Raw genomic sequence first — 26,280 nt, forward strand, 5'->3', positions numbered from 1 at the left:
CAGCCTTCCCCTCTGTCCAGGCACCTCCCCTGGCATGAGTAGCCCCTGCCTATGGCTCCCATGCAGCTATGTGTTCATCCATTAGGTCCCCCTGCCCTAAGCGGTGATTCTGTCATGGGTGGATGGCAGGCATGGTGGGAACCAGCCATGAGTTGCCCGAGGCTACAGCCCTGAGGGAGTGCATTACTGGACCATCACATGCACAGCCATGGCTCTCCCACACAGCGAAGTGGGGATCCTTCACAGGCTGAGTGGGTGGCCACCACACTCAGAGTTATGGTCCAGCTTCAGGAAACCATGCACTGGCTGATGCCACCTGGATGACCAGTTGTCTGGCTGGGGCAGCTGATCCCTCCCCATCTTTCCAGTACCTGTCCCCTGTACACCTGGGGGCCCAGGTATCCCCCAGAAGACTCCTCTCCCTGTCTGTAACATCTGGCACAACTAGCCCAGCTCCAAGGTATGCCTGGTGCCTGCTTCCTATGAGCCCCAGTCTCCTGCAGAGACTCTGGATGAGCAGGCGCTGGGGAGGGTGGTGGGAACAGCACCAAAGGTCGGGGCAGGGGCCAGCAGGGCCTGGGAAACTTCGAGGTCCACGGTGGGTCAGGAGAGACCAGCTCCTGTTTGTTGACCCTGAGCTGTGGACACAGGCGAAAGCATCACCTCCCTTTCCTGGTCTCCTCCCTTCCCAGGTCCTCTGTGGTCCCAGGCCTGCCCCCATCCAACTACTTCCCAGGCTTCCCCCCTTCTTGGCCACCTCCCTGTTCCCCGGCCACCCCACTCCCGGCTCACTCCTAGTGGGGCTTACATGTAAAAATAGCCCCGGTTTTTTTGAGCTTGTTATCTACTATTTTTATCAGATGGTTCAAGCAAAGCATGGCCGAAAAAAGGGAAAATCACACAGCTCTGTTTGCCAAGCTCAATAGAAATAGCACCAGGGTGGGTTATTTTTAACAAGATGAATACCCCTGTCCTCTGAGGTCTCCCCTGGCCCCATCCCAGCCTCCTTTGTCTCTCTGCCTGGACAGCAGATTTTAAAATACGCCCACAGTTGCCAAACCACTAAATGCACCCAAGACAGCGACTGAGGCAGTTGGAGCCAAGGAGTGCTGTGGGGGTTATATTTTTTTTCCTTTTTCCTTCCCTCCCCCGAAGGAAATCACACTCTTTTGTTTGAAAACTCGTCCAGGTTGGTTTTCGAGGCCTTTTCCTGGTTGTCCCACTCCCACGGAGTGGGACAGAAGTTACCCTGAAACATGTGGTGGTTACCCTGAAACATGTGGTGGTTTGGGCAGAGTGACCCCGGAGGCCCGTGGTGGCTCCTGTGCCCAGCTGTGGCAGAGCAGGAACACAGGAGGTGTCTGAGAAGCTGGACCCAGGGAGAGGGGCAGGGAGAGGCCTGCGGAGGAGGCGCCCAGGGGTCCTTGCTTAGCCACTGCTCAAGCAGGTGGAGAGGCTGGGAGCTGAGGCTCTACTGTGTTTTTCAGGCCAAGCTGCCCTAGCTTGACCATGACAAACCCTTAGTTGGCTGAGGGTTCAAGGGTCCGCAGCATTGAAGTTGGTGCAGCAAAAGTACCAGGGTGTTGGAATACCACCTGTCTCTGTGCAGCACCTATCACTGTGAGTACCAGCCCAGGAGTCAGGAGACCTTGGGAACCAGTCACCACCCCTTTTCAGGCTTCATGTCCTCCTACCAGAAGGGGCCTGGACCAGCCTGGGCTCTCTGGGGTGTGCGGGGTGTGCCCAAGGGTAAGTAACCACTTCTAAAGCACTTTTCTTGTGGTCAGGAAGGGAAAGAAAATGGAAACAAAAGGTAACATCGAGCACTTATGAGAGGGAGGAGGCAGTGAACGAAACCTTTACATCACACGTGTGGTATCTCACTTAATTTTCACTATAACCCATTACTGTCTTTTACTGATGTTCACAGAGCCACGGTTTCCCCTAGTGGTCATAGATAAAACCCAGAGAAGGACTGTGATCAGCAGGTCTGGGATCGCGTGCCCGTCCTGGGGCCATCTTTCTGCCAAGGGGATGGGAGGCTGTGATTGGCCATTTCTGATCTCAGGCCTATCCCCATGGCCAGGAGCTGGGGCACAGCAGTTGGCAGTCCTGCCAGAACCACAGACATGGGGGACTGGGCTGTTCCCACCAGATGCTGCTGGGGAAGGGGAGATGCTGGGCAGAGAAACTTGCTGCAGCCCCTACAGGGGGTGGAGCCAGGCACCAACTCCAGCCACCCCCATCCCACCTTTTCCTACCAAGCGTGACCAGTGGCTATTCTGCTGCAATTCAGGGAAAAGTGAGTCATGGTGCGGGGTGGAGGGGGGGGTAGAGGTGAAAAGGACCCCAATTAACCCCACTTCAGCCATACTGGACCCCAGGCCGGAGCCCCCCTCACTCCTGCCATACCCCATGTCCTGCTCTGACTTGTCTCTGGGCCTTTGCACATCCTGCTCAATCTAGTGATAATGCCCCCTCCCTACCCTCCGCTTCTCATTTGGTATCCCCCACACATTTTTCAAAACTCATCTCAACAGCCTCTCCTCCAGGGAGCCTTCTTCCCTCCCCAGGCAGGATGGGGACTCTGGACTCCTGGCACACACCTCCACCAGGACTATTCAGCCTGCGGTGACTGCCTGCCACTCACCTGCCTGGGGGCAGAGGCTGTGTCTTATTGCTTCTGGGCTCCCAGGGCCCAGCACAGTGTACAGTGCAGAAAATGTGTATGGACTGGATAGAAGCGAAAAGAGGCAGAAGAAATAGAGAATAAGAGGGAGAAATGAGGGAAAAGAGTGGGGAGAAGGAGAAAGAGAAGCGCAGGCTGGGGCCAGTGGGACTGAGGGGCTCAGGGAGAGCCATGCTAGGAGTGCGAAGGGCTGCTTCAGGCTGGGGCTGGGAGCACAGGCTTCTCTAGGGCCCTGGCCCTAGTTATTCTCCTTGGGGCCAGTATCCTAAGTGGGGAGAGGCCATCTGGCCTGTTATTCAGTGGCATCTGTAGATGGCCCATTGTGTGTCTGGCACTGTGCTGGTCATGTGGCTGCTGGTCTCCACCAGCTGCTCTGGAGCCGGGATCAGAGTGATGGGGAGCAAGACCCTTCCAGGCATCTGCAGTTCTGAGGAAATGGATCTGCCCATCTCCAAACAGCAGGCCTCACCCAAGGTCTCTGCCCATGGCCTTGGCTGGCACACCTCCCAGAGGACTGCATGGCAGGAACACCACTAGAAGCTGTGAAGCCCTGTCAGTCCTGCCCTGCTTGTTTCTCATCCCTGTAGGAAGCTCTAAGAGGAGGAGTGGAGGCTTCCCTTGGCCCCTTTTGGGATGCAGCTCCTGGCTCCCACCCAGGCTGGCTCCTCATTTGCCACCCCTACACACACCCCAGCCCCAGGGGAGGATGGGGCAAGGGAGGGGAGGGAGTCAGCCAGCCGGCTGCTGCCTGGCCTGGTAATGAATCGTCCCAAAGTTTGCTGCTCTGGCTGAATAGCTTCATTTCTGAAAGGAGCTTGTGACAAAGGGGACATTGACATCCTCCATCAGACAAGGAGGGCCGCCAGCATGCGCAGGGGAAGGCCCTTCAGGAGACGGCGGGAGGCAGCTGCGGGGATCCTGACATGCTGCCACTGACTCTGCCTGGTGGGCTTGGCTGGGTCTGCCTCCTTCCTGATTCTGGCACTGAGAGGCCTCAGGACTAGGGTGTCTGAAGTGACAGAAGATCTCTCTGGGAGCCTCTGTGGCCCAGAGTGACCAGCTGAGTTGGGGCAGGGGCCAGGGAGGTGGGAGGGGTTGGGAGTGGAGCAGAGCTGGCTCACACAGGGCACTTGGCTGTTCAGCTGAGAATGTGAAATGTAGCCTGCCTTCACTGGACACTCCTTCTCCTGGGGTCCTGATGGCCAGGATGCTCCCCAGGACTCCCCAGACACCAGCCCATGTAGACTACATTGCTGGAGCTCAGGGTTTCTATCCTGCCTGTCTGGAGGTCCCTGTGGCGTCTGGCAAAGTGAGTAGCCCAGGGTGGGGGCCCTAGTGCTCACAGATCTGGGTTTGATTATGGTTTTGTTTGTTCAGAAGTTACTAGGAACAGTATTTCTTGTTGATTCAATGTGATGTGCATATGGATGTGCATATTTGGCTTTCTTCACCAAAAAATCTGGTTTGGTGTAGCCAGATTAGTTTGTAGCCCCACCTTTAGGTCCAAACTAATTCATGTATTGATTCAGCAGACTTTTTATGAGTATGGGGTTATGCCAAGCAATGGTTGAGGACCTGGAAACCCAAGGGCTGCCCTACTGGGCCACCCTGTGCCCAGTACCCTTGAATTTGAGAGAGTACGGCATTTGAGATTGGACAAGAAACATCTCTGAGGTTGACCTTAACTTGATGAACCCATAAGGACAAACAAATCATGAGTTGGTGGGTGGCCTGCCTCGAGTCTGCAGCCAGGCCATTTCATGGGTCACTCTCTGAATGCCTACCTGATGCCAGGCACAGTGTCTGTTGTGGCTTAGCCCATGAGCCCTGCGAGCTACATTATCAAAATATGTTATGTGTGTGTACACATTTGTGTATACATGTGTATGTATGTGTGTGTGTGTGTGTGTGTGTGTGTGTTACTCTTGCCTTTTCAGAGGGGGTACCAAGTGAGAATCCTGACTCTGCCTCTTATGTGTATGAGGATAACAATAGTATCTCTATGGCAACCGACTTATCCTCCCTGTACCTCAGTTTCTTCATCCATGAAATGGGGATAAAGGGAGTAGCTACTTCATTGGGTGGTTGCAAGGATAAAGCAAGTTAATACTGTAAAACACTTGACCTTATTTTGCACATAGTAGGTACTCGATAAATACTCACTATTATTACTACTACTACCACTGCTACTAGTATTATCACCACTGGAGAGGGACTGGGGGAAGCAGGATGGGAAAGGAAGAGGCCAAAAAGGGTCTGATTTCAAGTGAAGTTGATAGCTCCAGCCTGGTTCTGTTGGAGGACTCCAGAGTATTAGTTATACCTCAGGGATGTCTCCATCCCAAGCAAGGGAGCTAAGATTCACTCTCCTGCACTCCAGTCATTGGCTAAGGGCCACTTTGGGGATATAACTTCCAAGTACTTCCAGATCTGCAGGCAAAGCACCTCCTATAGCCTGGGGGCAATTACCCAAGGAAGAATGAACAGAAGAGGAAGCCACTGAAGGTGAGAGAGGGTGCCCAGGATGATAGAGAGCTCTGGGAGCATCACCAACAGTAACCCCCATAGACAGCTACTGAGAGAAATGAATGCGCAAAGCCCTGACCTGATGCCTGGCACCTGGTAGGTACTTAGTAGTCATAGGTTTTCCTCCTCTAGTCACAGGCTGCTTCTGATCCACAGCCAGGGTCACTCTGGGGTCTGGAAGGCCCAGCTAGGCACAAAACCTTGTATATTTGCACAGGACAGTGCTATCGGTTGAGTGTGCCCCTCCAAGATTCATGTGTGGGAAACTTAATCCCTAATGCAGCAGTGCTGGGAGGTGGGGGCTAATGGGAGGTGCTTAAGTCATGAGGGCTCCACCTCATAAAAGGGTTAATGTTGTTACTGTGGGAATGGGTCCCTTATTGTGGGAGTGGGCTTATTACAAAAGCAAGTTTGGCTCCCTCTTCTTTCTCTTGCTTTTGCCCTCTCTTGCCCTTCTTCCTTTTGCCATGGGATGATGCAGTGAGAAGGTCCTCACCAGATGCCAGTGCCATGCTCTTGGACTTCCCAGCCTCCAGAACCATAAATAATAAATTATTGTTCTTTGTAAATTACCCAGTCTCAGGAATCTTTTACAGCAGCACAAACTGACTAAGACAGACAGTGACTCCATCTATGATCTAAGGGACCAGTGAGAAAAGCCAGCTTTCTCAGACTGCCTGAAGCACAGAGGTAAATATGTGGCAGCTCCAGCCAGCACAGACTTCCCTGTATCTGCCCAAGGATGCTAGCATCAGGAAAGAGAGAGAAGCTGTCACAATGTGATACCCACATACAACCCAGCCCACCCCTCCTAGATACCCTGCAGCTGCCATCTCTTCCCTGCCCCCATGAGTGGCTCTGCCATCTGCCCTGCTTTGCAGAGGAAGTACTGCTCTAGGTCAGCCCTGGGTCATCACAATCCAGTGTCAGCCTCTGACCAGGGCCATAAGTAGAGACCCATGGCCTGGCAGCAGCTGCCTGAGTAAGTAGCAAGCCCTAGTTATGGCCCTTTAGTGTTCCCCTTGGAGACTTCCTGCCTGGGCATAAGAGAAAATATTGGAGAAAATTGCAGGCCCCACATGACTGGCTTCTGCGAAAAGCCTAGACCTCTCTGGATAACTTTCCATGGCCCAAAAAATTCAAGCAGGGGCAGAAAGGTCACCCACTGGAGGTGATTCTGGAGGGGACCCTATGCTAAGGATAACCAAAATAACACATTATCCCCTACCGTGCCTTGACTCATCACCACATTCCAGGTGGATCCCTTAATAGGGACCATCTTATTGAAAGCTCTCGGCAAGTCTGTGAGGCTGCTGCTCAGGGGTCTTCTTTTCACATGTGAGGACTCAAGCTCAGAGAGGCCGAGTTTCAGGCCCTAAGTCCCACAGTTGCCATCTGGTTTTCCTGCTCCATCTCTGTCTCCTCAGTCTACTCCTAACACAGTACAATGAGCCTGGGGGAACATGGTCTGCCCTCTTCCAGGCTCTATAGTGGCTTCTGCTCACTCTGGGTAAAAGCCCAAGGCTTCCCACAGGCCCCCAAGCCTTTGCCCAACCTGGTTCCCCATGCCCCAGTCTTGTGTCTTGTCACCCTCCCCTCACTTAGCCCCACTCTGGCTCTGAGGCAGCCTCTCTGCTGTCTGTAAAACATCCCACACACACTCCTGCCTCCAGGCCCCTGTGTTGGCTGCTGTCTGCCTAGAAGGCTCTTCCCCAGATGCCTGCGTGGCTCTGGCCTTACTGGCTTCAGGTCTCTGGTCTGGTGTCACCTCCTGAGCTACCCAGCTGATTCTTCACTCTCTGTTCTCTTCACTCTGTGCACTGTGTGTGTGTGTGTGTGTGCACCTGCACATATTGCCTGTCTCCCTTCATTAAAATATATGCCCCACCAGGGCAGCTACTTTGCCTCTTGTTCACTGCTAGATCAGGTCCCAGATCAGTATGTCAGGCTGCTCAATAAATACGTGCTGAATGATTGCGCAGTGCCAAGACTTGAGCACCAAAGCTGTAATCAGCAGGCATCCTGGGGCTGGGGGAGGGTGACTGGCCAGGCCCTGCGGACCCTGGGATCTGCGGCTCTGTGCACACTTGCTTTTTCTCACAGCCTGAGAGAGCTGAGAAGCACAGCCACCTTCAGGAGAATCTGGCCCCAGGCACCCGCCTCCTGTGCCCCAGTTCAGCTCAGCCAGGCCATGAGAAGGCTGCCTCTGGCTTTCTGTGCAGCCTCTTTCTTTGGGCTGCTTCATCCTTGGCCGGCTCACTCTCACTTCCTTCCTCTTGACTTTGAAGCCTGGGGGAAGCAACGTGCTTTTTTTCTTGGCCTGAGTTTCAAGTCCAGAAGAACTTGGCAGACTCTAGCTATTTCTCCAAACAGCCTACTGGATCCTCTGAACACTTGTTCACTCAAACCATACTTATTGAGCATCTTCTATGTGCCAGGCACACGGAGAACAGGAAGAAGGATGGAATTTCCAGTTCTTTGTGTTACCACCAGTCCAACCTGGCCCGGGAGGTCATACAATGGACTCCTAAAGCCAGAGGTGCTTGGAGCCCGAGGCAGGGCCCCTGCCTCCCTTCCCTTTGCTCATCCTCCTCTTGGGAATGTGTGAGTAGGACACGGAGAAATTGCCTCTATCCCCTAAATTGCCTCTTCGGGAAGAGAGACAATTTCTGGGGCCAATGGCGTGGAGAGCCAGCCTCGGGGTGGAGGGAGTCTGAGTTGAGGGTTTGGTTTGAGGGATACCTGCCAGGCTGCATCTTCTTCCTCAAACCCAGTTCTGAGAAAGCCTCCCTCCCCTGCCTGCTCCAGTTGCTGACCTCCCTTCCTCCCTGCCATGCCTGGTGCCTGCCCAGGCCCCCTCCTCTGGAAATGCCTGAGGGCTGTGGCAGGGGTCTGGTTCTCTCCATCCAACCCACGTCTCCCCAGGGCTTCGGTGGGCCACCTGTACTTGTGCTCTCAGAACCACGTGCTGTCACCTGCCCCCATCCCCTGTATATACAGGCTTCCTCGTTCCAAGAATCCAGAGACATTAGACAGTTGTCCAGTCTTCTCCATGTCTTTCTTGGCCACGGTAACGCCTCCTGGAAGGACAGAAATGAAGGCCTTTACCAGGCCAGCAAACCAGTGCTCACGAATGTCCTGAGGAAGGCTCTGAGGGAGGGGAAGCTGCCGGGAACAGGTGGACACACAGGGTTGCAAGTTTGGTGGGGGGCTAGATGGCAGGAGGTGGCATCCGAGCCTGGGCATATCTCAAAAAGCCATCAACAGTTGACCATGAACTTCCTTTCTGGCCCAAATCCTAGAAGGGCCCCTTTGTGGGTAGCAGCAGGTGGGAACCTCAGGACTCATCTCCCTTGGATTCTGTGCATACCCCCTGATGGCCCTGGGGACTCCTGACCCTTCCCCACTCCCTTCACTCCTTATGGTAGAACTGAGGGGGCCCAGAGCAGAGGTCTCGTTTTTGGAGGGTCTGAGCTGGCCATGCAGCAGATGCACCATGAGGGGGACTCCTGGTCCCCCTTGCTCCTCTGGAGTCTTTCCTGTAGGGGGATAAAATCCAAGTTCCATGTGGCAGACGTGCCCAAGAACTTTAAAAGCCCCGGCCCCATCTGGTGGGCCTTCAGCATATGTGCTTCCAGCTGCTATTGTATTTTCCTTGGATGTTGGGGCTCCCTTGTGCCTACATGACCTCAAGGGTAGGATCTAGTGAGATGAACCTGTGTCCCCCAGGCCCAAGAGAGGGAGGCACACCCAGCAGCCAGGGACTGGGTTCAAGTCCTACCTTCACCACTGTCTGTGTGACCTCAGTCATGTGACTTTTCCCCTCTGTGCCTCGATTTCCTTCTCTGTAAAATGGGCAGAATTATAGGTCTATTTCATAGAACTGTGGTGAATTTAACTGGGATGATTCATGTAAAGCACTTAGAACAGTGCCAGGCACCTAGCAGGTGCTCAATAAATATCACCTATTGTATTCCTGCCACCCTCCCAGCATTCCTTCCTGAGCTCTGAAGGATTCTGGGACTGGGGATTGGGACTGGGGCTTGGGGCCAACTGGGCTTTCTCCCCAAGATGGGCTGGTCCTTTAGGAGACATGGGAGGAGAAGGGGGCCCTCAAGTTGCCTCCAGGGCCCTGGGGGTTGTGGCCAGTCTGGAAAGCCCCGACTCACCACACTGTTTGGATTGGGTTTCTATTCCCAACACCGGTGAGAGACCTGCTATTTATGGGCCCCCCATCCCACCCCCTGGGCGGCCAGACAGTGTGTGGGCTGGGGACCACATGGCTGGCAGCCCGCTGCCCCCACCCCACGAGGGTGCTGTGACCCGGGCACGTTTCACACGTTGGTTATCCCACCCGCAGGCTCAGCAGTGGCTTTCCCAGCTCTTCCTGGCCACCCCAGGGAGGACCAGAGATGGGGGGACAGGAGGAGCTACCTGCCTCTTCATCCTGCACTCTGGCTTCTCACTGAGTATATTTGAGAAGAGTTGGGTTCCTAGGGGCAGCAGGGATGAGACATGCCACCCCTTTCCATTTTCACTCTTATGATGACACATCTGTCATGTGGTGTCTAGTGCGGTTAAAACCCTGGAGCCAGACTGCCTGGGTTCGAGTCCCACTTCAGCTGCTCATTAGGTGTGACCTTGAGCAGGTACCCAAACCTCTTTGTGCCACAGTTTCCTCAACTGTAAGACAGAGCTAGTACTAGTACCTGCCTCATAGGGCCTTCATGAGGTTAAAAGAATAGATACAGGTGAGCGCTTAGCACCAAGCTGAGCCATAGAAGACATGCAGACTTCGAGGGGCATTCTTCTCCCTGCAGGCTCTGATGCAGAGTGGCGACCACGGTATTCTTCACACTGTTCCTGTCCTCTGACCAGGCAGGACTGCTGTCCCCACTGTGCAGATGGAGAAGTTGAGCTCTAATGGGAGGAAGTGGCCTCTCTGAGGTTGCACAGCTGGGAATGGTAGAATCCAGGCCCTCTGATCATTAACTGCTCGACTCTCCTCCCCACACCCTCACCAAATAGGTAAGGGACACCCCTGGCCATTCCAGCAATAGAGGTGAGGACTCTCACAGGTGTTTGCCCAGCAGGAGCCAGGCTGAGCCCAGACCCTGGGCCTGCCCGCCCTCTGGCCAGCACTTCCAGTCAACCCATTTGGGACAGAGGCTATTTTTAGCGTGTGGTGTTTGCCCAGTGGCAGGGGATATTTGTGAAGGGTAAGGCCATTGGTGTCCCTTGGCTTCCAACTGGAAACTTCTCTCAGACATGCCACAGACTGGCCGAGAGCATGAGGCTTTGGAGAGCCTTTCTTCTTCCTTACAAGATGTGGCCATTTCTCCTTCCCATCCGCCCTCTTGCCAAGCCCACAGCTTCTGTTCCTGGCTCCTTGCCACCAAGATGGTGACAGCCTTCCCAGGTCTGGTGGGATGAGCAAATTGAGCAAAGTGTGGTTTCCTGGCCCTGGCCCGGCATCTTCCCTCTGCTAATAAACCTGTGGCTAACCATCCGTGGCCTTGTGCTCCGTGGTTAGAGCACCATGCCAATGAGGCCAAGGTCAGGATCCGCCCCAGCTGAGCCCGCTTTACTCAGAGGTGTGCTCTGTCCCGTGGCTGCAGCCTGCAGCTGTGGCCTGTGCAGCCTGGGCTGGGGGTAGTGGTGGTCAGGCCTTGGGAAGGCTGTGATCCTGTGGAGTGTGGACCCCCACCCCTGAGGGGTTCTCTCCCTGATCCACCGGCCTGATCCACGTGAAGGCTGGCTTCCCCTGTTTGTGGATGGGAAAGTGCCAGGCAGGCAGGCACAGGGCCGCTCAGTCAGACTTCTAAACTGCCTGGAGAAGCCTCCGGAGGGGTAACAGAGTGTGACGGCGAAGAGGACAGACCATGGGGTTCAAATCCCTGACAGGATACTTAGTAGCACTGTGGTTTCAAAACCACCGTGCGCCTCAGCATCCGTATCTAAAATGGAGAAGATTCCAGGGCCCCTTGCGAAGCTGAAGTAGGCGAAGCCTGGGAGCATGTGAAGAGGAACTGCTAGACAGTGGTAAGCTCTTGTTATCGCTGTAGCATCTCCAACTCCTGACCTCTGTTGATCGGCCTGCCTCCGTCTCCCAAAGTGCTGGGATCCCAGGCATGAGCCACTGCGCCTGGCCCCACTGCAGTATCTCAATCCCAACACCAGTTGCATGGACCCCATGTTCCTTGTATGGATTTCTGGCTCTACATGGTCCCTTCCCACTGTCCCCACTCCTTATAGACACCATCCCTCACACCAAGCCAAACCTCCACTGGCCCCAAGGCTCTTGTACAGCTGAAGCCTGGGTCGCATGGATGGTCCCCACCTTGCCTTACGGAGGCCAGGTGTTGGGGTGGCCAGGCGGCAGGCAGGTCCTTGCCCCGACTCCTGCCAGAAAGAAGCCCAGTGTCCTTCGTACAGGCGGGCACAGGGCAGGTGCCCTGCTCTGCTCCTGTGGCTCTTGCCCAGGAGGGTGCGGCTGCTGAGTTTAGGTCTAAAAATAAGGTATCTGGGAGGAACGGCTTTAATTTGCACTTTACCTATTGATGTTTACTTTGCTATTTCCAATACGGTAATTTAATTCTGCAGGGTGCCTGGCTGGGGGCACCTGAGGCATGCGGTTACCTGACCGCACCAGGAGTGACTCTTCTGTCCCTGTGTGGCTCTGACAGAGAAGCCCCAGGGACAGCCATGGTCTTTGGAGTCCACAGGTGTGGGCAAGACATACAGGGGCAGGGATGGGTATCGAGATCCTACCATCCTCTCCTCTTCATTCAAACCCTCGCCCTGGAGGCAGAGCAAGGATCCCCCTATGCTGCACGTCCCCGCCTGCTGCTTGTCCCCACATTTCTTCCTGCCCATGGCCAGGGGCTCTGTCTCTGCTAAGATGGCTCCCTCTCACCTCCAGCGATGAAGGAACTCTCTCTAGGTTTCTCTGTTGGCCATACGGCTTTTCACACCACAGCTGTGGATGTCTTTCCCGCTTCACCACCACCAGTTGCTTGCTTTATCTTAGTTTTGTATTTTGTCTTTTCTATGAGATGTGGGCTCACAGAAGCAAGGCTATGTCTCTCTCTCTCTCTCTCTCTCTCTCTCTCTCTCTCTCTCTCTCTCTCTCTCTCTCACTCTCTCAGACTGGGGTCCCTGAAAGCAGGGCTGTGTCTCCTCTCAGTCTGGGGCTCCTTCAGGACAGGCTCAGGACAGATTAGGGGCTCCCTGGAGGAGAGAATATACTTCTCTCTCATGTTAGGGATCTCTGAAGTATGGCACTATGTGCCCTTTGGCCTCAGGCCTCCCCAAGGGCAGGGCCTCAAAATCTCTTATTTTTTGTGTCTCTGCTGCCATCACCCCTGTCTCTCCTTCCTGCCACCCCCAGCCTCACATCCCAGGATGGCTCTACACCCCTCTGGACGGGGCTATGTCTATTAAAGCCACCAAGAGTGCATTTTGTCCTGCTCCTCCCTGGCCAGCAGAAGCGGCTGACAGGACCACATTATGACTTGGTGCCATAAGCATTTTTTGTTTTTGTGGACCCTTTCTCCATTAAAAAAGTAAAAAATTACATTTTGTAGTTGTGTGGGAATAAAGGTAAATATATTAACATCACACATCAACACATTTCCTTTGACTTAGAAGATCATGTCTTCCTTCTGATTTAAAAACAACTCAGAATATTTTGTGGGCTCCTAGGAGTATCCTGGGCTGGGGCTGAGCTGGCTGAGTCCGGTGGAGAAGCTGTCCTGAAGCTGAGGCTGGGTCTGGCTGGAGGAGTCCACATTGGGCCTTAGCATTGCTGGAGAGGATGCCTTTCCCATCCTTTAGCTTTGTTTGTTTGTTTGTTTTGAGAAGGAGTCTTGCTCTGTCAACTAGGCTGGAGTGCAATGGCATGATCTCGGGAGGCTTGCTGCATCCTCTGCCCTCTGGGTTCAAGCAATTCTACTGCCTCAGTGTCCCGAGTAGCTGGGATTACAGGAGTGCACCACCATGCCAGGGTAATTTTTTGTATTTTTAGAATAGATGGGGTTTCACCATGTTGGCCAGGCTAGTCTCAAACTCCTGACCTCAGGTGCTCCACCTGCCTCGGGCTCCCAAAGTGCTGGGATTACCATCCTTCAGCTTTTATAAGCCTCATACTGCCCCCGTGAGTTGGGCAGGGCCAGAATTCTCATCCCACGCCAGCCATCTGCACTGCCACTGCTATGGCCATGGCAGGGACAGGGACTGCCTCAGCCGCTCTCTTGCCCATACCAGGCACTGTGTGAGGCACGTGGCCACCTTAATCTCATGGAAAACTCACATCAGCCTCGGGGGCAGGCACTGTGCTTTTTTTCCATTTCACAGATAAGGAAAACAAGCCTCAAAGTGAAGAAGTAATGGGCTCAAGGTCACCTAGCCAGTTGGTGAGAGGGTGGGAACAGGTGACACAGGGGCCCTGGCTTCAGGAAGTCGAGGTCTTTGTACCCTAGAGACAGTGAAGGGCCATGCAAAGGTAGGTGGGGGTCAGTGGAAGAAATTGGTTGTGGCATCTCAGGACACAGAAGCAGAAAGTTGCCTTAGAGAACTTGCATGGAAGGATCTGCCCTGCCCCCAGCCCACTACTTTCTAGCCCGGAGGGTTTTCAGTGCTAAGGGAGGGGAAGGGCACATACTTTACTCCTCAGTGGAGAGGGACACAGGGATTCCTGATCGAGCTGCCACAGATCCTTCCCTCCTCCAGGTCTGCTAACTCTAGGCCCTCCCTCTCCAGCCACCTTGTCCGGAGGCCGCCTGGGAGTCTCATCTGGGTTGGGAAGCGTGGGGCCTCAGAGGTGATGCAGGGAGCTAGCAGTGACGGAGTGGACTAAGGGGAACCTGGGCCCCAGGACTCTCTCAGTGACAGGGTAGGGGTACCCAGAGCCATGGTAGGTGCTGCCCCTGCCCACCCCCAACAAGGGGCTCAGTTTTCCTGTGGGCACCCAGCTCAGGAAGCCTCCCTCTCTAGTCTCTACAGCTGTTTCCCCTTTTCCATTTCATTCTTCCCTCTTCAATTTCTGGCCTGTCTTTTAAGGACTCCATCCTTTGATGCCTCATCCATCTCCTCTTCACCATCTTGTCTTTGCCCGGTCCCTTCTCTGCTTCTCTCTGCTCCTCTCATGGCTGGGTTTTTCTCCTGCGTCTCCTCTGTGCACCCGTGAGGGTCCCTGTCTGTTCCTCCTCTCTCCCTCTGTCCACCTGTTTCTCTTTCTCCGAGCATTTTTCCATCTCACGTGCTGTCTCTGTCATTTTCTGTCTTTCTTCGTCTTTCCCCCCTCTCATTATTCTGAGACATAGCAGTGACTGACCCAGCAGGGACAACATGTTTCACAGACAAATTACCCAACAAAAGCGAGGAGGAGCATGCTTCAGGTGAGCGTGAGCGTGGGTCCTGCTGTGTGCTGTGTGCGCGAGGTGGGGGAAGTTCTGGGAGGACTGGAGGCCGGTCAGGTGCGGGCAGGAGGGGCTCACGGCAAAGGGCTTTTGTGCAGACCAGGCTCTGGGTGGCTTTCAAGCAGCACATCTTTCTTCCAAAGCCAAACGTTTGATCCCCAGAGACATCAAAAGAGCCATCTGCATTTGTGTTTCCTCCAGGTAGAGGAGCAGGGGAGGAGAGAAAGGGGGAGGGTAGCAGGCATGGCGGAGGGGTGCTGAGAGAGGGACCATGCTTGGCCTCTTGAGCCTGCATTTCAGGGAAAAGCCCAGGTCTGGAATCCATCTCTGTGCTGCCTTGGCTGGGGTACTCCTCTGCCGACGGCCATGTGGTCTAACTTACTGGGCTATCTCCAATATCAAATGAGAGGATGTGTCCTAACAAAAAAGCCTGTAAAGGGACTTGGGGGGTTTGGGGTGGGTCAGGAGCAGCTCATGCTCTGCCCTCTCTAAGTGACCTGTGGGGCTTACTTTAAAAAGCCTTCATTTCCTCCTGATGGTTCAGCCCTCCAGCAAGCATCCTATAGTAGCCCGGTCACCAGGGTTCCCTCCCACCACCGAATCTTTTCAGCTTCTCTGGGTTCAGCTCTCCCGCCTTGTTGGAATGGGTGCTGGTCATTTCCATGGCCCCAGCAGACCTGAAGGTGGCTAAGGGAAGGGCTACAGCTTTGTTTTCTCTTCTGGCCCCAGGGCCTGGCCCAGGTGGGGTGAACTGGATGTCCTTGATCATAACAATACTCTCCTGCAGTCATGAGGGGCCTCTGATTTCAAACCACTTTAGCAGACCCCGTAGCATTTGCTCCTCACCCTGCCCTTTGAGGAAGACAGAGCATAGAGTCACATCTCCATTTTAGAGTCAAAGAAACTTGAGTTTCAAAGAGGTCAAGTAACTTGCCCATGGTTAGCTAGCAAGGGAGACTGGTGAGAAACCCAGGAGCCTGTCTGTCATTTTCATTTTACAGATGGGGAAATCGAGGCAGAGCATAATGGAAACAGAGGTTATTAGAGACAAGGTCCAGATTAAAACCTAAGGTTCTAGACTCTTTCAACCATAGTGACTGGACTACCCTCCCAACCTCCACATGGTAGACACGTGTCTAGGGGACAGCTGGCTCTTAAAGAAGGTTCAGAGGTCTCAGGGCTATGCTGGGATGGGCGTGGGGGCTTCCAGTCAATTTGCTGGGTTACAGCTTATGCTATAGGAATTCCAGCTGTACCCTCATGGCCCTGCCAGGGGACAGGACATTAGTCCTGCTTGCAGGTGACATGAGGCAGAGAGAAGGGCTGGATGAGAACACTGCTATCTATTTCTCTCCCTGCTTTTCATACCAGGCTGAGTGCGTGGCTCTGCTTTTGGCTTCCAGGAATGGGGAGCAACAAAAGACAAGGATAGCAGGTTGGTCCTGTGAGAGCTCCCCATAGGCCACCTCTGTTCAGGCACCTCAGCTTCCAAGACTCTGAGTTCTGAGTCAGAATCCTCTGGAGTCCTTGATCTGGGGCTCCCACCTCACTCAGCTCCAGGACTTCCAGGATTACTGTCCCTGCCTGAGTTCTGTGTTTTGTCTATGTTTATTAAGCACTGATCTATTTCCCCGTTTTATACATGAGGGATGACTCCTCCTGAGATGATCAGTGTTTCCAGTGTTACTGCACTGAGAAAATGCCAGCTAAGGGCAGAGGTTTGACATTTGAGTTACAGGATGTGACCAAACGAGGGAACAGGTAGGATTTCCAGGTAAATGTTTGAAATAAGGGAAAGAGCCCTGAGGCTGTCCTTACCATTATCACAGATCTCTGAGGGTTCGGGCCCCCACATGGAGGACACAGAGGAGTCATGGGACTCTTCGTGGCACACATGGGCTCCAGACACACACGTTCACATACATGCCCCAGAAGAACCAGAATGCTGGGCCCAGGGGAAGTGTCTTGTTTGCCAATCTAGTTTCCTAGGCTCAGCTTCTCTCTCAGTTCCAGGAATTGTGATTTCTCCCCTGAGGCTAACTTTTTGCCCTCCTATATGGGCTGTGAGCTGGGGAGGGGGTAGGAGCTTCCAACTGAGTCAGGAGATGAGGCCTTTGAACTGAAATACACTGAAATACATGACATACACATATGCTATGTCCAGGAGGGGAGCAGAATTGGGCCACAGGGAAGGCACATAAAATTGGGATAGTCTCTGGTGGAATGAGCATATTCAGGCTCTTTCTTGTCAGGATACCTCTTTTTGCTCTGTGGGAGTGGCAGGAAGCACCAGGCTTCTCGCAGGCAATGGGCTTCCAGTCTCATGTATTTTGCCTTAAACTACACTTATAGGATTTATTTTTGTCAGCAGAGTCACCTCCCTAATTAGATTTGGCTTCAGCTAGTGTTAAAATCAGTGTGCATGCTTTAAGGTTGTACCCCAACAGATGGAGGGGGCTCAAATATATGCCTGGAGCTGGGGGAAGCTTGCCTGAGAGGCAGTGTCAGCTACAGATAATTCTTGAGGTGGGCCATCCACTTGGGTAGCAGAATTCATAGCTTCTGTCAGGTTCCTGGGAGGATGGTGGGACTGATATGGTAAAGGTGAGAAAATCTGGCAAGTCTGGCCTCCAGCCTGGGATGAAGGATATAGCATTGGAGCTGGTCTTATCCAGCTCCTTCATTTTACAGACGTAGAAATTGCAGTTCAGCATGGAAAGTGACACAGCTGACAAATGATAGAACCAAGAGTTGAATGCACATCTCTGGTCCAGTGCTCCCCATTCTGCCTCCTGCTGATGTCCTGCGGCCACTGCTTGGATGGTCTTCCCTCCTGTGAGTGAGAGGAAGGAGAGGGGTCAGGTCAGGGGAGAGTGGAGCTGGAAGGAGGGGTGTGGGTGAGGAGGAGCCTACTTTGATCGCCTACTTTCTGATGTATTTCTTCTGCCAGAGTCTCAGTTTCCTTATCCATAAAATGGAATGCTTGACCCCCATGAGCTCCAAAGCTCCAAGATGTACCAGACCAGAACATTCCTCACTGGCCACTTGGAGATGGGATAGAGCCAGAGTCAAATAGCAGAAAGCTGTGGCTCCAAGACCAGGAGGCGCCTGGATCCAGGGGCGGGGGCAGAAAGTAGCAAAGTTAGTGCTGTGCCCTCCACCCCAGCTATTTTTACCCAAGAACACTGGACTGCAAGAGGTCTGGCTAAAAATACCAGCAGCCCAAGCCTGAGCATCCTCTCCCCAGAGAGGCTGAGTAGGGGATGGCAAGGAGGGGGCTGTGGGGATGAGGAGTCTGAAGAGCATTTATCCTCCTTTCTGGGACTGGGGTCCCTGGGAAGGGGATCCCCTTCCTCTGGAGAGCCTGGTAGGGAAGACAGCCTACAAATAACCTTGTGCTATTCATTTTCAGCAATCCCAGCCAGTCCCTCCCTGGCCACACACACTTTTTTTTTTTTTTTTTTTAACCAAACATAATCTAAGTCTGTCACAATTTTGTGTTCTGTTCTTTTAAACTTATTTTATAAACATTTTTATATTGCTATGTGGTCTTCATGTTTGTCATTCTTAATGGCTGCATAGTATTCCATCCAAAACTCTTTTCTATTCCCTGATTGTTGGGCTTTTGATGACTTCCAGTTTGTCAGTATTATAAATATGGCTGTCATGGACATCTTTGTGCATGTGGCTTTTTCCTTCTTATTAATTATTTCTGTAAGATAAGTGCCCAGGTTAGTGAGTAAGGCTGTTTTTGTGATGTTTGATGTGGTGTGACAAGTTGCTTTCCAAAAGTAAATGAAGGAGGGTTTAATGTGAGGATACATCCCACACTGGGAGCCAAGTACAGTCAGGCTTCAGGGAAATCAGAGCTGAGAGCCAACCAGAGCTCAAACAGCTGCCTCCTGCTCCCGGGGGCCTGCTTTGTTTCAGCTTCTCTGCTTTCTCTCTCCACCTCTCTTCTTCTCTGCTCCATCTCTCTTTCTCTGTATTTATGTATTATTTTTGACCTAGCAGAGCCATCAGTTTGAAGCATACATCATTTTGTTATAACTGCTCTCATTTTCTGAGGGCTTGCGTTGTCTCCGGCACCATGTCAATTGCTCACATTGGTTATCTTAATTTTCACATCTAGCCTCTGAGGTGGGAATCATAATTATCCCCATTTTACTGATGAAGAAACTAAAACATGGAAAGACTAAGTCACTTGTTCAAAGATGCACAGTCAGTAACTGGTGGGAACAAGTCCCTGCTGACTGACCTATCTTTCTTTAAACATGTTCCCATGACCCATACCAGTCTCCCGGGGAATACATAGGTGCCACATCCACCCCCTACAGGCCAGCCCATCATTTCTCGGTCCCTGAGTTCAAATTTTAAAGAGGGAGAATCTGATTGGCTCAGCCCCGCCTATGTCTTGGAACCCTAGAAGTCCAGGCCCAATCAGCTGTGATAGGGGGCGAGGTCAGGCAAGGAAAGCTAGAAGAGGTCGCTGGGCCAAGGGGGGTGGTAGAGGACTGTCTTGATGTGCCAGCATTGGACTTTGCTGGGAAATATTAAAAGGTAATGTAACTGACATAAATCTTACTTATTTGCCTTGAGTTGTGCCCCAGCCTTTTGGCTAAGATCAAGCGCAGCTTATTCACATTTGCCTTTCTTTGATTATCTGGGAGGCTGAATGTGTTTCTGTGTCCCTTTCTTTCTGTGTGCATTGCCTTCCTCTTCTGCCCATCTTGGCCATGCTCTATATCTTACAGATATTAATGCCAGACAACAACAGTATGCTGAGAGGGGTTGCAGGTGGAGTGAGGATGATGTCTCACTACATGGTTTTTCCTCTGTCCCTAAGGCCTGGTAGGCTTTGACAGGCTTGCTAATCAGTGTTTCTAAGAAGCTGCTTCTCCCTCACAACGTGGCTTGTTGCTTGGACTAGACAATTATTAGTTAGCAGGGAACTCTTTAGCCGGAGAATCTCTGAGTTTGTCCTCTCCTGCCTGGCCCCTTCTGAATGAATAAATCAACCTAGAGGAGTTCTCGGGGACCCTGATTTGCTGCTCATATTGTGGGGCTCATTCTTGAGCTGCATCCCGTGTCTTTGTTGGTCTGAGGATTTTTGTTGTCCCAGTTCTGGGCTATGTGCACACCTTTAATTCCAAGTCCCCAGAAACAAAACTTCTATACCTACATCTCTCTTTGTGAAAATGTGTTATCCCCTTACTTAGAGAAGGTAAAGATCCTCTCCCATCTCCTATCCCTAGACCCTGTAGGTAACAAAGTGCCCATTATTTTAGCGTTGAAGTTTGGAGCCTTCCATGAAGGACTGTAAAGCCCAGGAGGTGATATGCCACAAATTCTCATGCAGCTGACAGAGACAATGAAAGCTCTGGGGCCCAGGGCGAGACAGGTGTTTAGGGCAGCAGCTCTGAGGCAGGAGAAGCCCCTACGGGCAGGGATGGCAGGCAACTATGAGGCCAGCCTTCATTCGGCAGCCAGATGGTTTTGCACCAAGCCACCCGTTCAAGGGGCCAGCTGTTCCCAGCTGTGGGGGCTGGGGAGAGACGGGTAATGAGCAGTGTTCTCTGAAGCCAGGGATTCAGGTTTACCTGTGGGATCCCATCCATGACCTTGGCCTCTACAGTCCAGAGCTGCATCACAGCCCCTGGGAGCCAGCAAATGCCTAGTGTTTTGGGTCATGGTGGTTAGTTCATAGACTCTTGTTTGGAACTGTAGGTGGCTTCTCAGGGAACCCTTCTCTGCCAGGCCCTGGAGAGACTCAGGAGCTGCCCATAGGCAATGAGGCTGATAGAAGAGGTAGGAAATGGTGCTCCTCTCTGCTGGCTCCCTAGGAAGTTGGCTAGCTCCTGATTGTGCAAAGCACAGGCCGGCTATCACCCATCAGGACCCCATCTCCTCATATCATGAGCCACAGCTTCACACTGCTTAAAAAATCTCTACTCCTTATGTGAGAAATATGGTCCCTCCTAACTCTCAAGATTAGCAGACAAAATATGCTAGGGTTGGATGTTTGTTTCCTGTGACTGAGACCATCATTTGTTGCTTTGTATCTGTCCTTCTTCTCCTCTATGAATACATTAATGAAAGCTTAGTTGGGCACAAAGCTCTCCACCAAGGACTATATTTTCCTGCTTCCCTTGCATTTAGATCTAGCTTGTGACTAGATTCTGGCCAATGGGATGACAAGGAGGGATCATTACCTCTTATCTTTCGCTCTTCCCTCTGGCCGGAATGCAAATGTGATGACGGAGCAGTCATTTTGGACTACATGATGGAAACTGCACATTGAGGAAGGCAGGGCAACAAGACTGAAGGAAACTGGATCCCCGACACCGTTAAGCCACCACATCATCCCTGGACTACCTACTTGAATGTTTATGTGTGAGAAAAAGCAAATTCTATCCTGTTTAAGCTTCTGTATTTTAGGGTTGCTTGTCCCATCATACATACCCATCACTGTATGTCTCTCAACGGAATGGCCACATCTGGGCCTGTATGGATATGCCTGGTTACTGGTGGCAGGGCTGGGGACATTCCTATTTTGGTGGTTCCCAATAGATCATCCCTCCCAATATTCACACCCTTGTGTACTTCCTTCCCACAGTAACTCTGGACTTGGCCACATGACTTGTTTTGGCCAATGGGACATAAGCAAGCATGATGCCAGCAGGAATTTGGTAAGCATTTGCACAGTGGACTTTACCACATGGAATACTCATTCTTGGGATGTTCTGTCTCCGAACTCAAGTGTCAATCTTGAGAAGCCCAACCTAGGCACAAGGAGAGGCCACGTGTAGGAGAACTGAGGCCCTGCCTTCAGCTCCAGCCAGTAGCCAACATGTGAATGAAGCCATTTTAAAAGTGGATCCTCCCATCTGAGGCCTCAGGAAACAGAGACACACTGTCCTTGTCACACTCTGTCCAGACTACAAGATTGTGATCAAATCATTAATTGTCGTGTGCTAGATAACCGAAACACCATGTGGATGGTCCAGGGCCTTCTGCACTGTCTGAAAAACTCAAGTCCATTGTGCCTTTTCACACCAAAATAGCAAGCACATCTTACTTGTGCTTTGACACTAGACACATGGGAACTTACTGATGCTCTGGAAATGCTTACGGATTGGCCACCTTTCCCTCCAGAACACGCCCTTCCTCTCTCAGCCCTTGTCAGGTGGTGGTAGCTTGGCTTATTACTCTATCAGCTCCAGGAATGGCTGTGGATTCTGTAGACCACACCTGCTCTCTCATAATTAGGCAACTGAGGACCCATGTCCCTTAGAGAAGGGTTGAGGGGAGTGTTTGGAGGCAAGGTCTGAGTGTGTCACTGATGGATTCCCCAGTGCCCACGTGAATAAGTATGTAATACGGGTTGGGAGAATGAACAAATAAATGAATGAGTGATTGAATGGTGAGTGAAAAGTAACTTACCTGGTTCAGAGCAGGAGATCAAGGTGAGAGGGGTATTAGGGAGTCTCCAGGGATGGTAAGGCCAGTGACAGTCCCAGGTTTAATGAAAGATTGCTTCGGAAATATGTTTAACCCCTTTAAAATATAATTATAGTAGCGAATATTTATTGAGTTCTTACTATGTGCCAGGCACCATGCAAAATGCTTCATGTAAATTGTTGCATTAATCATCTTAACAACCTTGGCAGGTAGGTATTATAACTTTCATCCCATTTTATAGGTGAGCAAATGGAGGCCCTGAAAGGTTAGGTAACTCGCCTGAATGGGGATGGTAAGATTTGAACCCAGACAGTCTGGTGCCAGCACCCAAGGACATAGCAAGCACAGTCTGGCAAATAGCAGGGCTCCCACTTTCCACCCTTGGAGAAAGCTGGGGCCTGGCATGCGGTAGGGCACAATTTGCCAACCTTGAGTTTACCAAGTGCTCCTGGGGACTCAGGAAAGCCCATATTGGAAGAGAAGAGGGTGAAGGGGACGAATCTGGGGTCCATGTGCCAGGAACAGGAGCACTAGCCTCAGGGCTCCGAGATGGCACTGAGCACTCTCACTGGCCACTCCCACTCACTCCTCAGAAATGAGCCTGGCCCGTTCACACGTGTCCCTAATGCCAGGTTCCAAGAAAGCCACCTAAATACCTGGTATTTGAGATGTAAAGAGACCGGCTCTCTGTACTTAGCACTGCACTAGCTTTTCCAATTATAGCGCCCTATTTTCCAAAGTCTAAAATGGACATATGTTATAACTGTCCTGGGCCCCAAGGTTTCAGAAACACCCTTAAGGCTCCTGAAATACAATCATGTATTTTTGACTAATTCCTAAAGGGTTGAGAGGGGTTGTCTTTAACATCTGCCAGCACCGACACAGATCTGGTCTTTGTTTGCAAATAAACCTGGAACCTGGGCACACCACAACCTCTGATGGAGCCAGCTCTATGATGGGCTGGGCAGGGAGGCCTGAAGAACGGAGATCCCGGGCTGGAGTGGGCGTTGGGGGAGACACAGCCCTATCCTCAGGGAGCCCCAGTCTGAGGGAGAGATATAGCCTTGACTTGCGGGAGCTCCGATGTTGAGGAAGGAAGCAGGCCACCCACAGACACCCAGTAGACCCTGGGGCAGGTGGGAAAGGGATAAATCCTGCGGGCTCTGCTCTCACAGGGTGGGCAGGTGGGAAGGAGGCAGGTAGGAAGGCTGCCTGGTGTTCCAGCGCATGGAGGCAGGTGGTGCAAGTGGGTGGGGGCAATGGAGCTGAACTTTAAATGCTCTCTGGAGCTGATGTAGCTTCGGGCCTGCCAGCCAGGGCATTTTCTGTCCAAACCCAACTGTCATTATTAAGCATTTATTATTCAAGGGAGATGTGCTTTTCTGGTCTCAGTATTTGGCCAGCAAACTTGGTGAGTAAATGGACTAGAACTAATCCTGCAGCTAAACAGTGTGGGCTTCAGTAAAGGAAATGCTTCACTTGCCTAATAGCTCGCAGGGAGGGGCGAGATATGGAGTATCAGCCATCTGACTGCTTTCTCCCTCAGGTGGGGAGGCAGTGGCTTGGAGGCCAGGCCTCCTGAAACTTTTGTGAACAAACAGGGGTAGAGCTGAGGTAGAGTTCATTAGCAGATCAAGGGCAATAATTAGGAGTTTAAGGATGTCCCGCATGGGGGCCAGACTCCTGGCCAAGCATCAAGAGAGCTGGGTTCCAGCCAGCTCAGACCTTAGTTGGCTGACTGCTATTTCAGAAATTGGTAAGAACATCCCTTCTCCCTAGAGGCCAGGGCCTGCAAAAGGAGCAGAGAGGAAAGGGAGGCCAATCTGAGGGAGGAGGCACAGCCCTGGGGTGTGGAGCCCAGTCTGAGGGAGGAATAGATGAAACTGCGTTTGCAAAAATTGGAGTAGTAAGGGAAATCTGATGTCACTGACTCCCTCTTGTTCCTCCCAGGCTTTCTACCAGCTTCAGCTCATCCTTGTGTGGAGGCCATAACAGTACCTTCCTTGAACTGATCCCCTCCCTGTTCAAAACTTGAAACCACGTTTGTAAAGACTAGCAAAAGGTCAAGACATTAGAATTATGGTAGGGGCTTGAACCAAAACTCAGCTTGTTTTTCTATAAGTTGTTGACTGCCCCAGAGTCACATAACTAGAGGTTTCAAGATTTATATCTTCCCCAACTACTCCTATAGATAACATCGCTATTGTGAAACCTAAAGAATAAAGACACTAAAAGGTAATTCCACAAAGAGTTGTTTAGCTCCTGTGTGTGTCTGAGGCCAGGCAGGGGAGTCCCAGCCCCATCAGCCAGAAGCCACTAGGTCTTTGATATAGTTTACAGATTTAGCATTTCGACAGACCAAGAGAAGACACCTAGTCCTGAGACTCCCTCCTGTGAGCTGACTCAGCTGCGTGAAGAATGTTTAGACACCCCCATGATTTCATCCCCAGCCAATGAATTGTTTCAGTTCCCCAACCCCCTGCCCGCCTAAGTACCCTTAAAAACCCTGCCCTCTGAATCTCAGGAAAGTGGGTTTGAGAACTTCCTTCCGTCCTGCTTGGCTGGCCATGGTGTCATTCAATTCTTCTTTGCTGCAGCACCTGCTGTTCTCAGTGCATTGGTATTTTTAGTGGGCAAGAAGAACCTACTGGGCTATAACATAGACACAGCTTATGGACTCAGGAGACTGGGCTATCAAACAGGCCAGGACTGTGGGAAATAGGGTCCACCATTTCCACCTAACCATTACTTACCCAGAGAAGGCCAAGGGCCCCTGGCTAGCATCTGGAGGGAGCCTTTCCAGGCCTGGACAGATACCAGAGTGGGATGAGTGTTCTGCAGCACCTGGAGCCTCTTGCCAGCCCCTCACTCAGTTCTACCTGGAATGTTACCTCTCAGCATTCTGAGTGTATGGCCATGCACAATTTCCCAGAGCTAGGAAGTGCCTGGAAGGCATCTCATCTGGCCTGTCATCTCTCTTGTGTAGAATCCCTGACAGAGGGTCCTCTGGTGTTACAGACTTTGGGGATGGGGGTTCACTGTCCAGAAGGACAGCTCCTTCTACAGATCCTTCCTCCACCTCCACTGAAAGGATTCATTTTGCAGCACTGCCCACCTTGGAACCCTTTGTGTTTGCTGGAACTTTCTTTTTGATTATTCTTATGTCACTGCATAGCATGTAAATGTATCACACACTCCCCCCATTATTAATATCTCATAGTATGCACCAGGCGCTGGCCATAAATTGTTTCTAATCATCGTTAAAACTCTATCACAGTTATCCTCCCTCTATGTATAGGAAAACTAAGGCTTGGAGGTTGAAGAGGTCATGGATCTTGCCCAAGGTCACTTAAACTCATAAATGTCACAGCCAAAATTTGAATCTAGTTAGAGCTGTCAGTTCCAAAGAAGTTTGCTCAGCCAATTTTTCTTCAAATTAGCTGTTTATCCAAATTTGCTATGAAGCTTTTTAAAAATACATCTTCTTTACAACAAGGCCAGAGAAAGAATAGGGCAGCTCTCTGTGGAACAGTATGGTGCATGTATATGCCTAGAGCATCTCCAGGAAGAAGGTGAGTAACTGGCCACCTCTGGCCCCAGGGGATGGTCTTTGGGAGGTGACACAGGAGTGGAAGACTTGCTTTTTGCTGTATTCTCCAAGACTCATTGGGTTTCCCTCCCTCCCTCCCTCCTTTCTTTCTTTCCCTCTTTATTTTCTTTCTCTCTCTCTTTCCTTCCTTCCTTCCTTCTTTCTCGCTTTTCCCTCCTTCTCTTCCTTCCTCCCTTCCTTTCCTTCCTTCCTTCCCTCCCTCCCTCCTTCCCATCTTCTTTCCTTCTTCTCTCTTCCTTCCTTCTCTCTCTCTTTCTTTCTCTTTCTTCTTTACACCTTTTCAAAAATATGAAAATAATTTAAAAATCAAAAAGAATACAGCTCCAGGACCCCACAGCCAGACCTTCTTATAAATCAGAGCCTCCAGGATTAGGCTTTGGGGCCCAATAAACATCCTAGATGGTCACTGGAGCCCTCTGACCCCTGCCGCTGGTGGCCAGAACCCAGCCTCATCTCACCTGGTATTTCCCCTCTGCCCCTAGCCCCTGGCTGGTCCAGAGCTCTGTACTGTCAGCTCTGGGAGGGACTGAAGGCTGCCTTAAGTGGCTATGGGCCCTCTCTTCAGTGTTTCCCCA

The sequence above is a fragment of the Callithrix jacchus genome, chromosome 4, assembly GCF_049354715.1.
Source record: "Callithrix jacchus isolate 240 chromosome 4, calJac240_pri, whole genome shotgun sequence".
In the NCBI taxonomy this organism is placed as follows: Eukaryota; Metazoa; Chordata; class Mammalia; order Primates; family Cebidae; genus Callithrix; species Callithrix jacchus.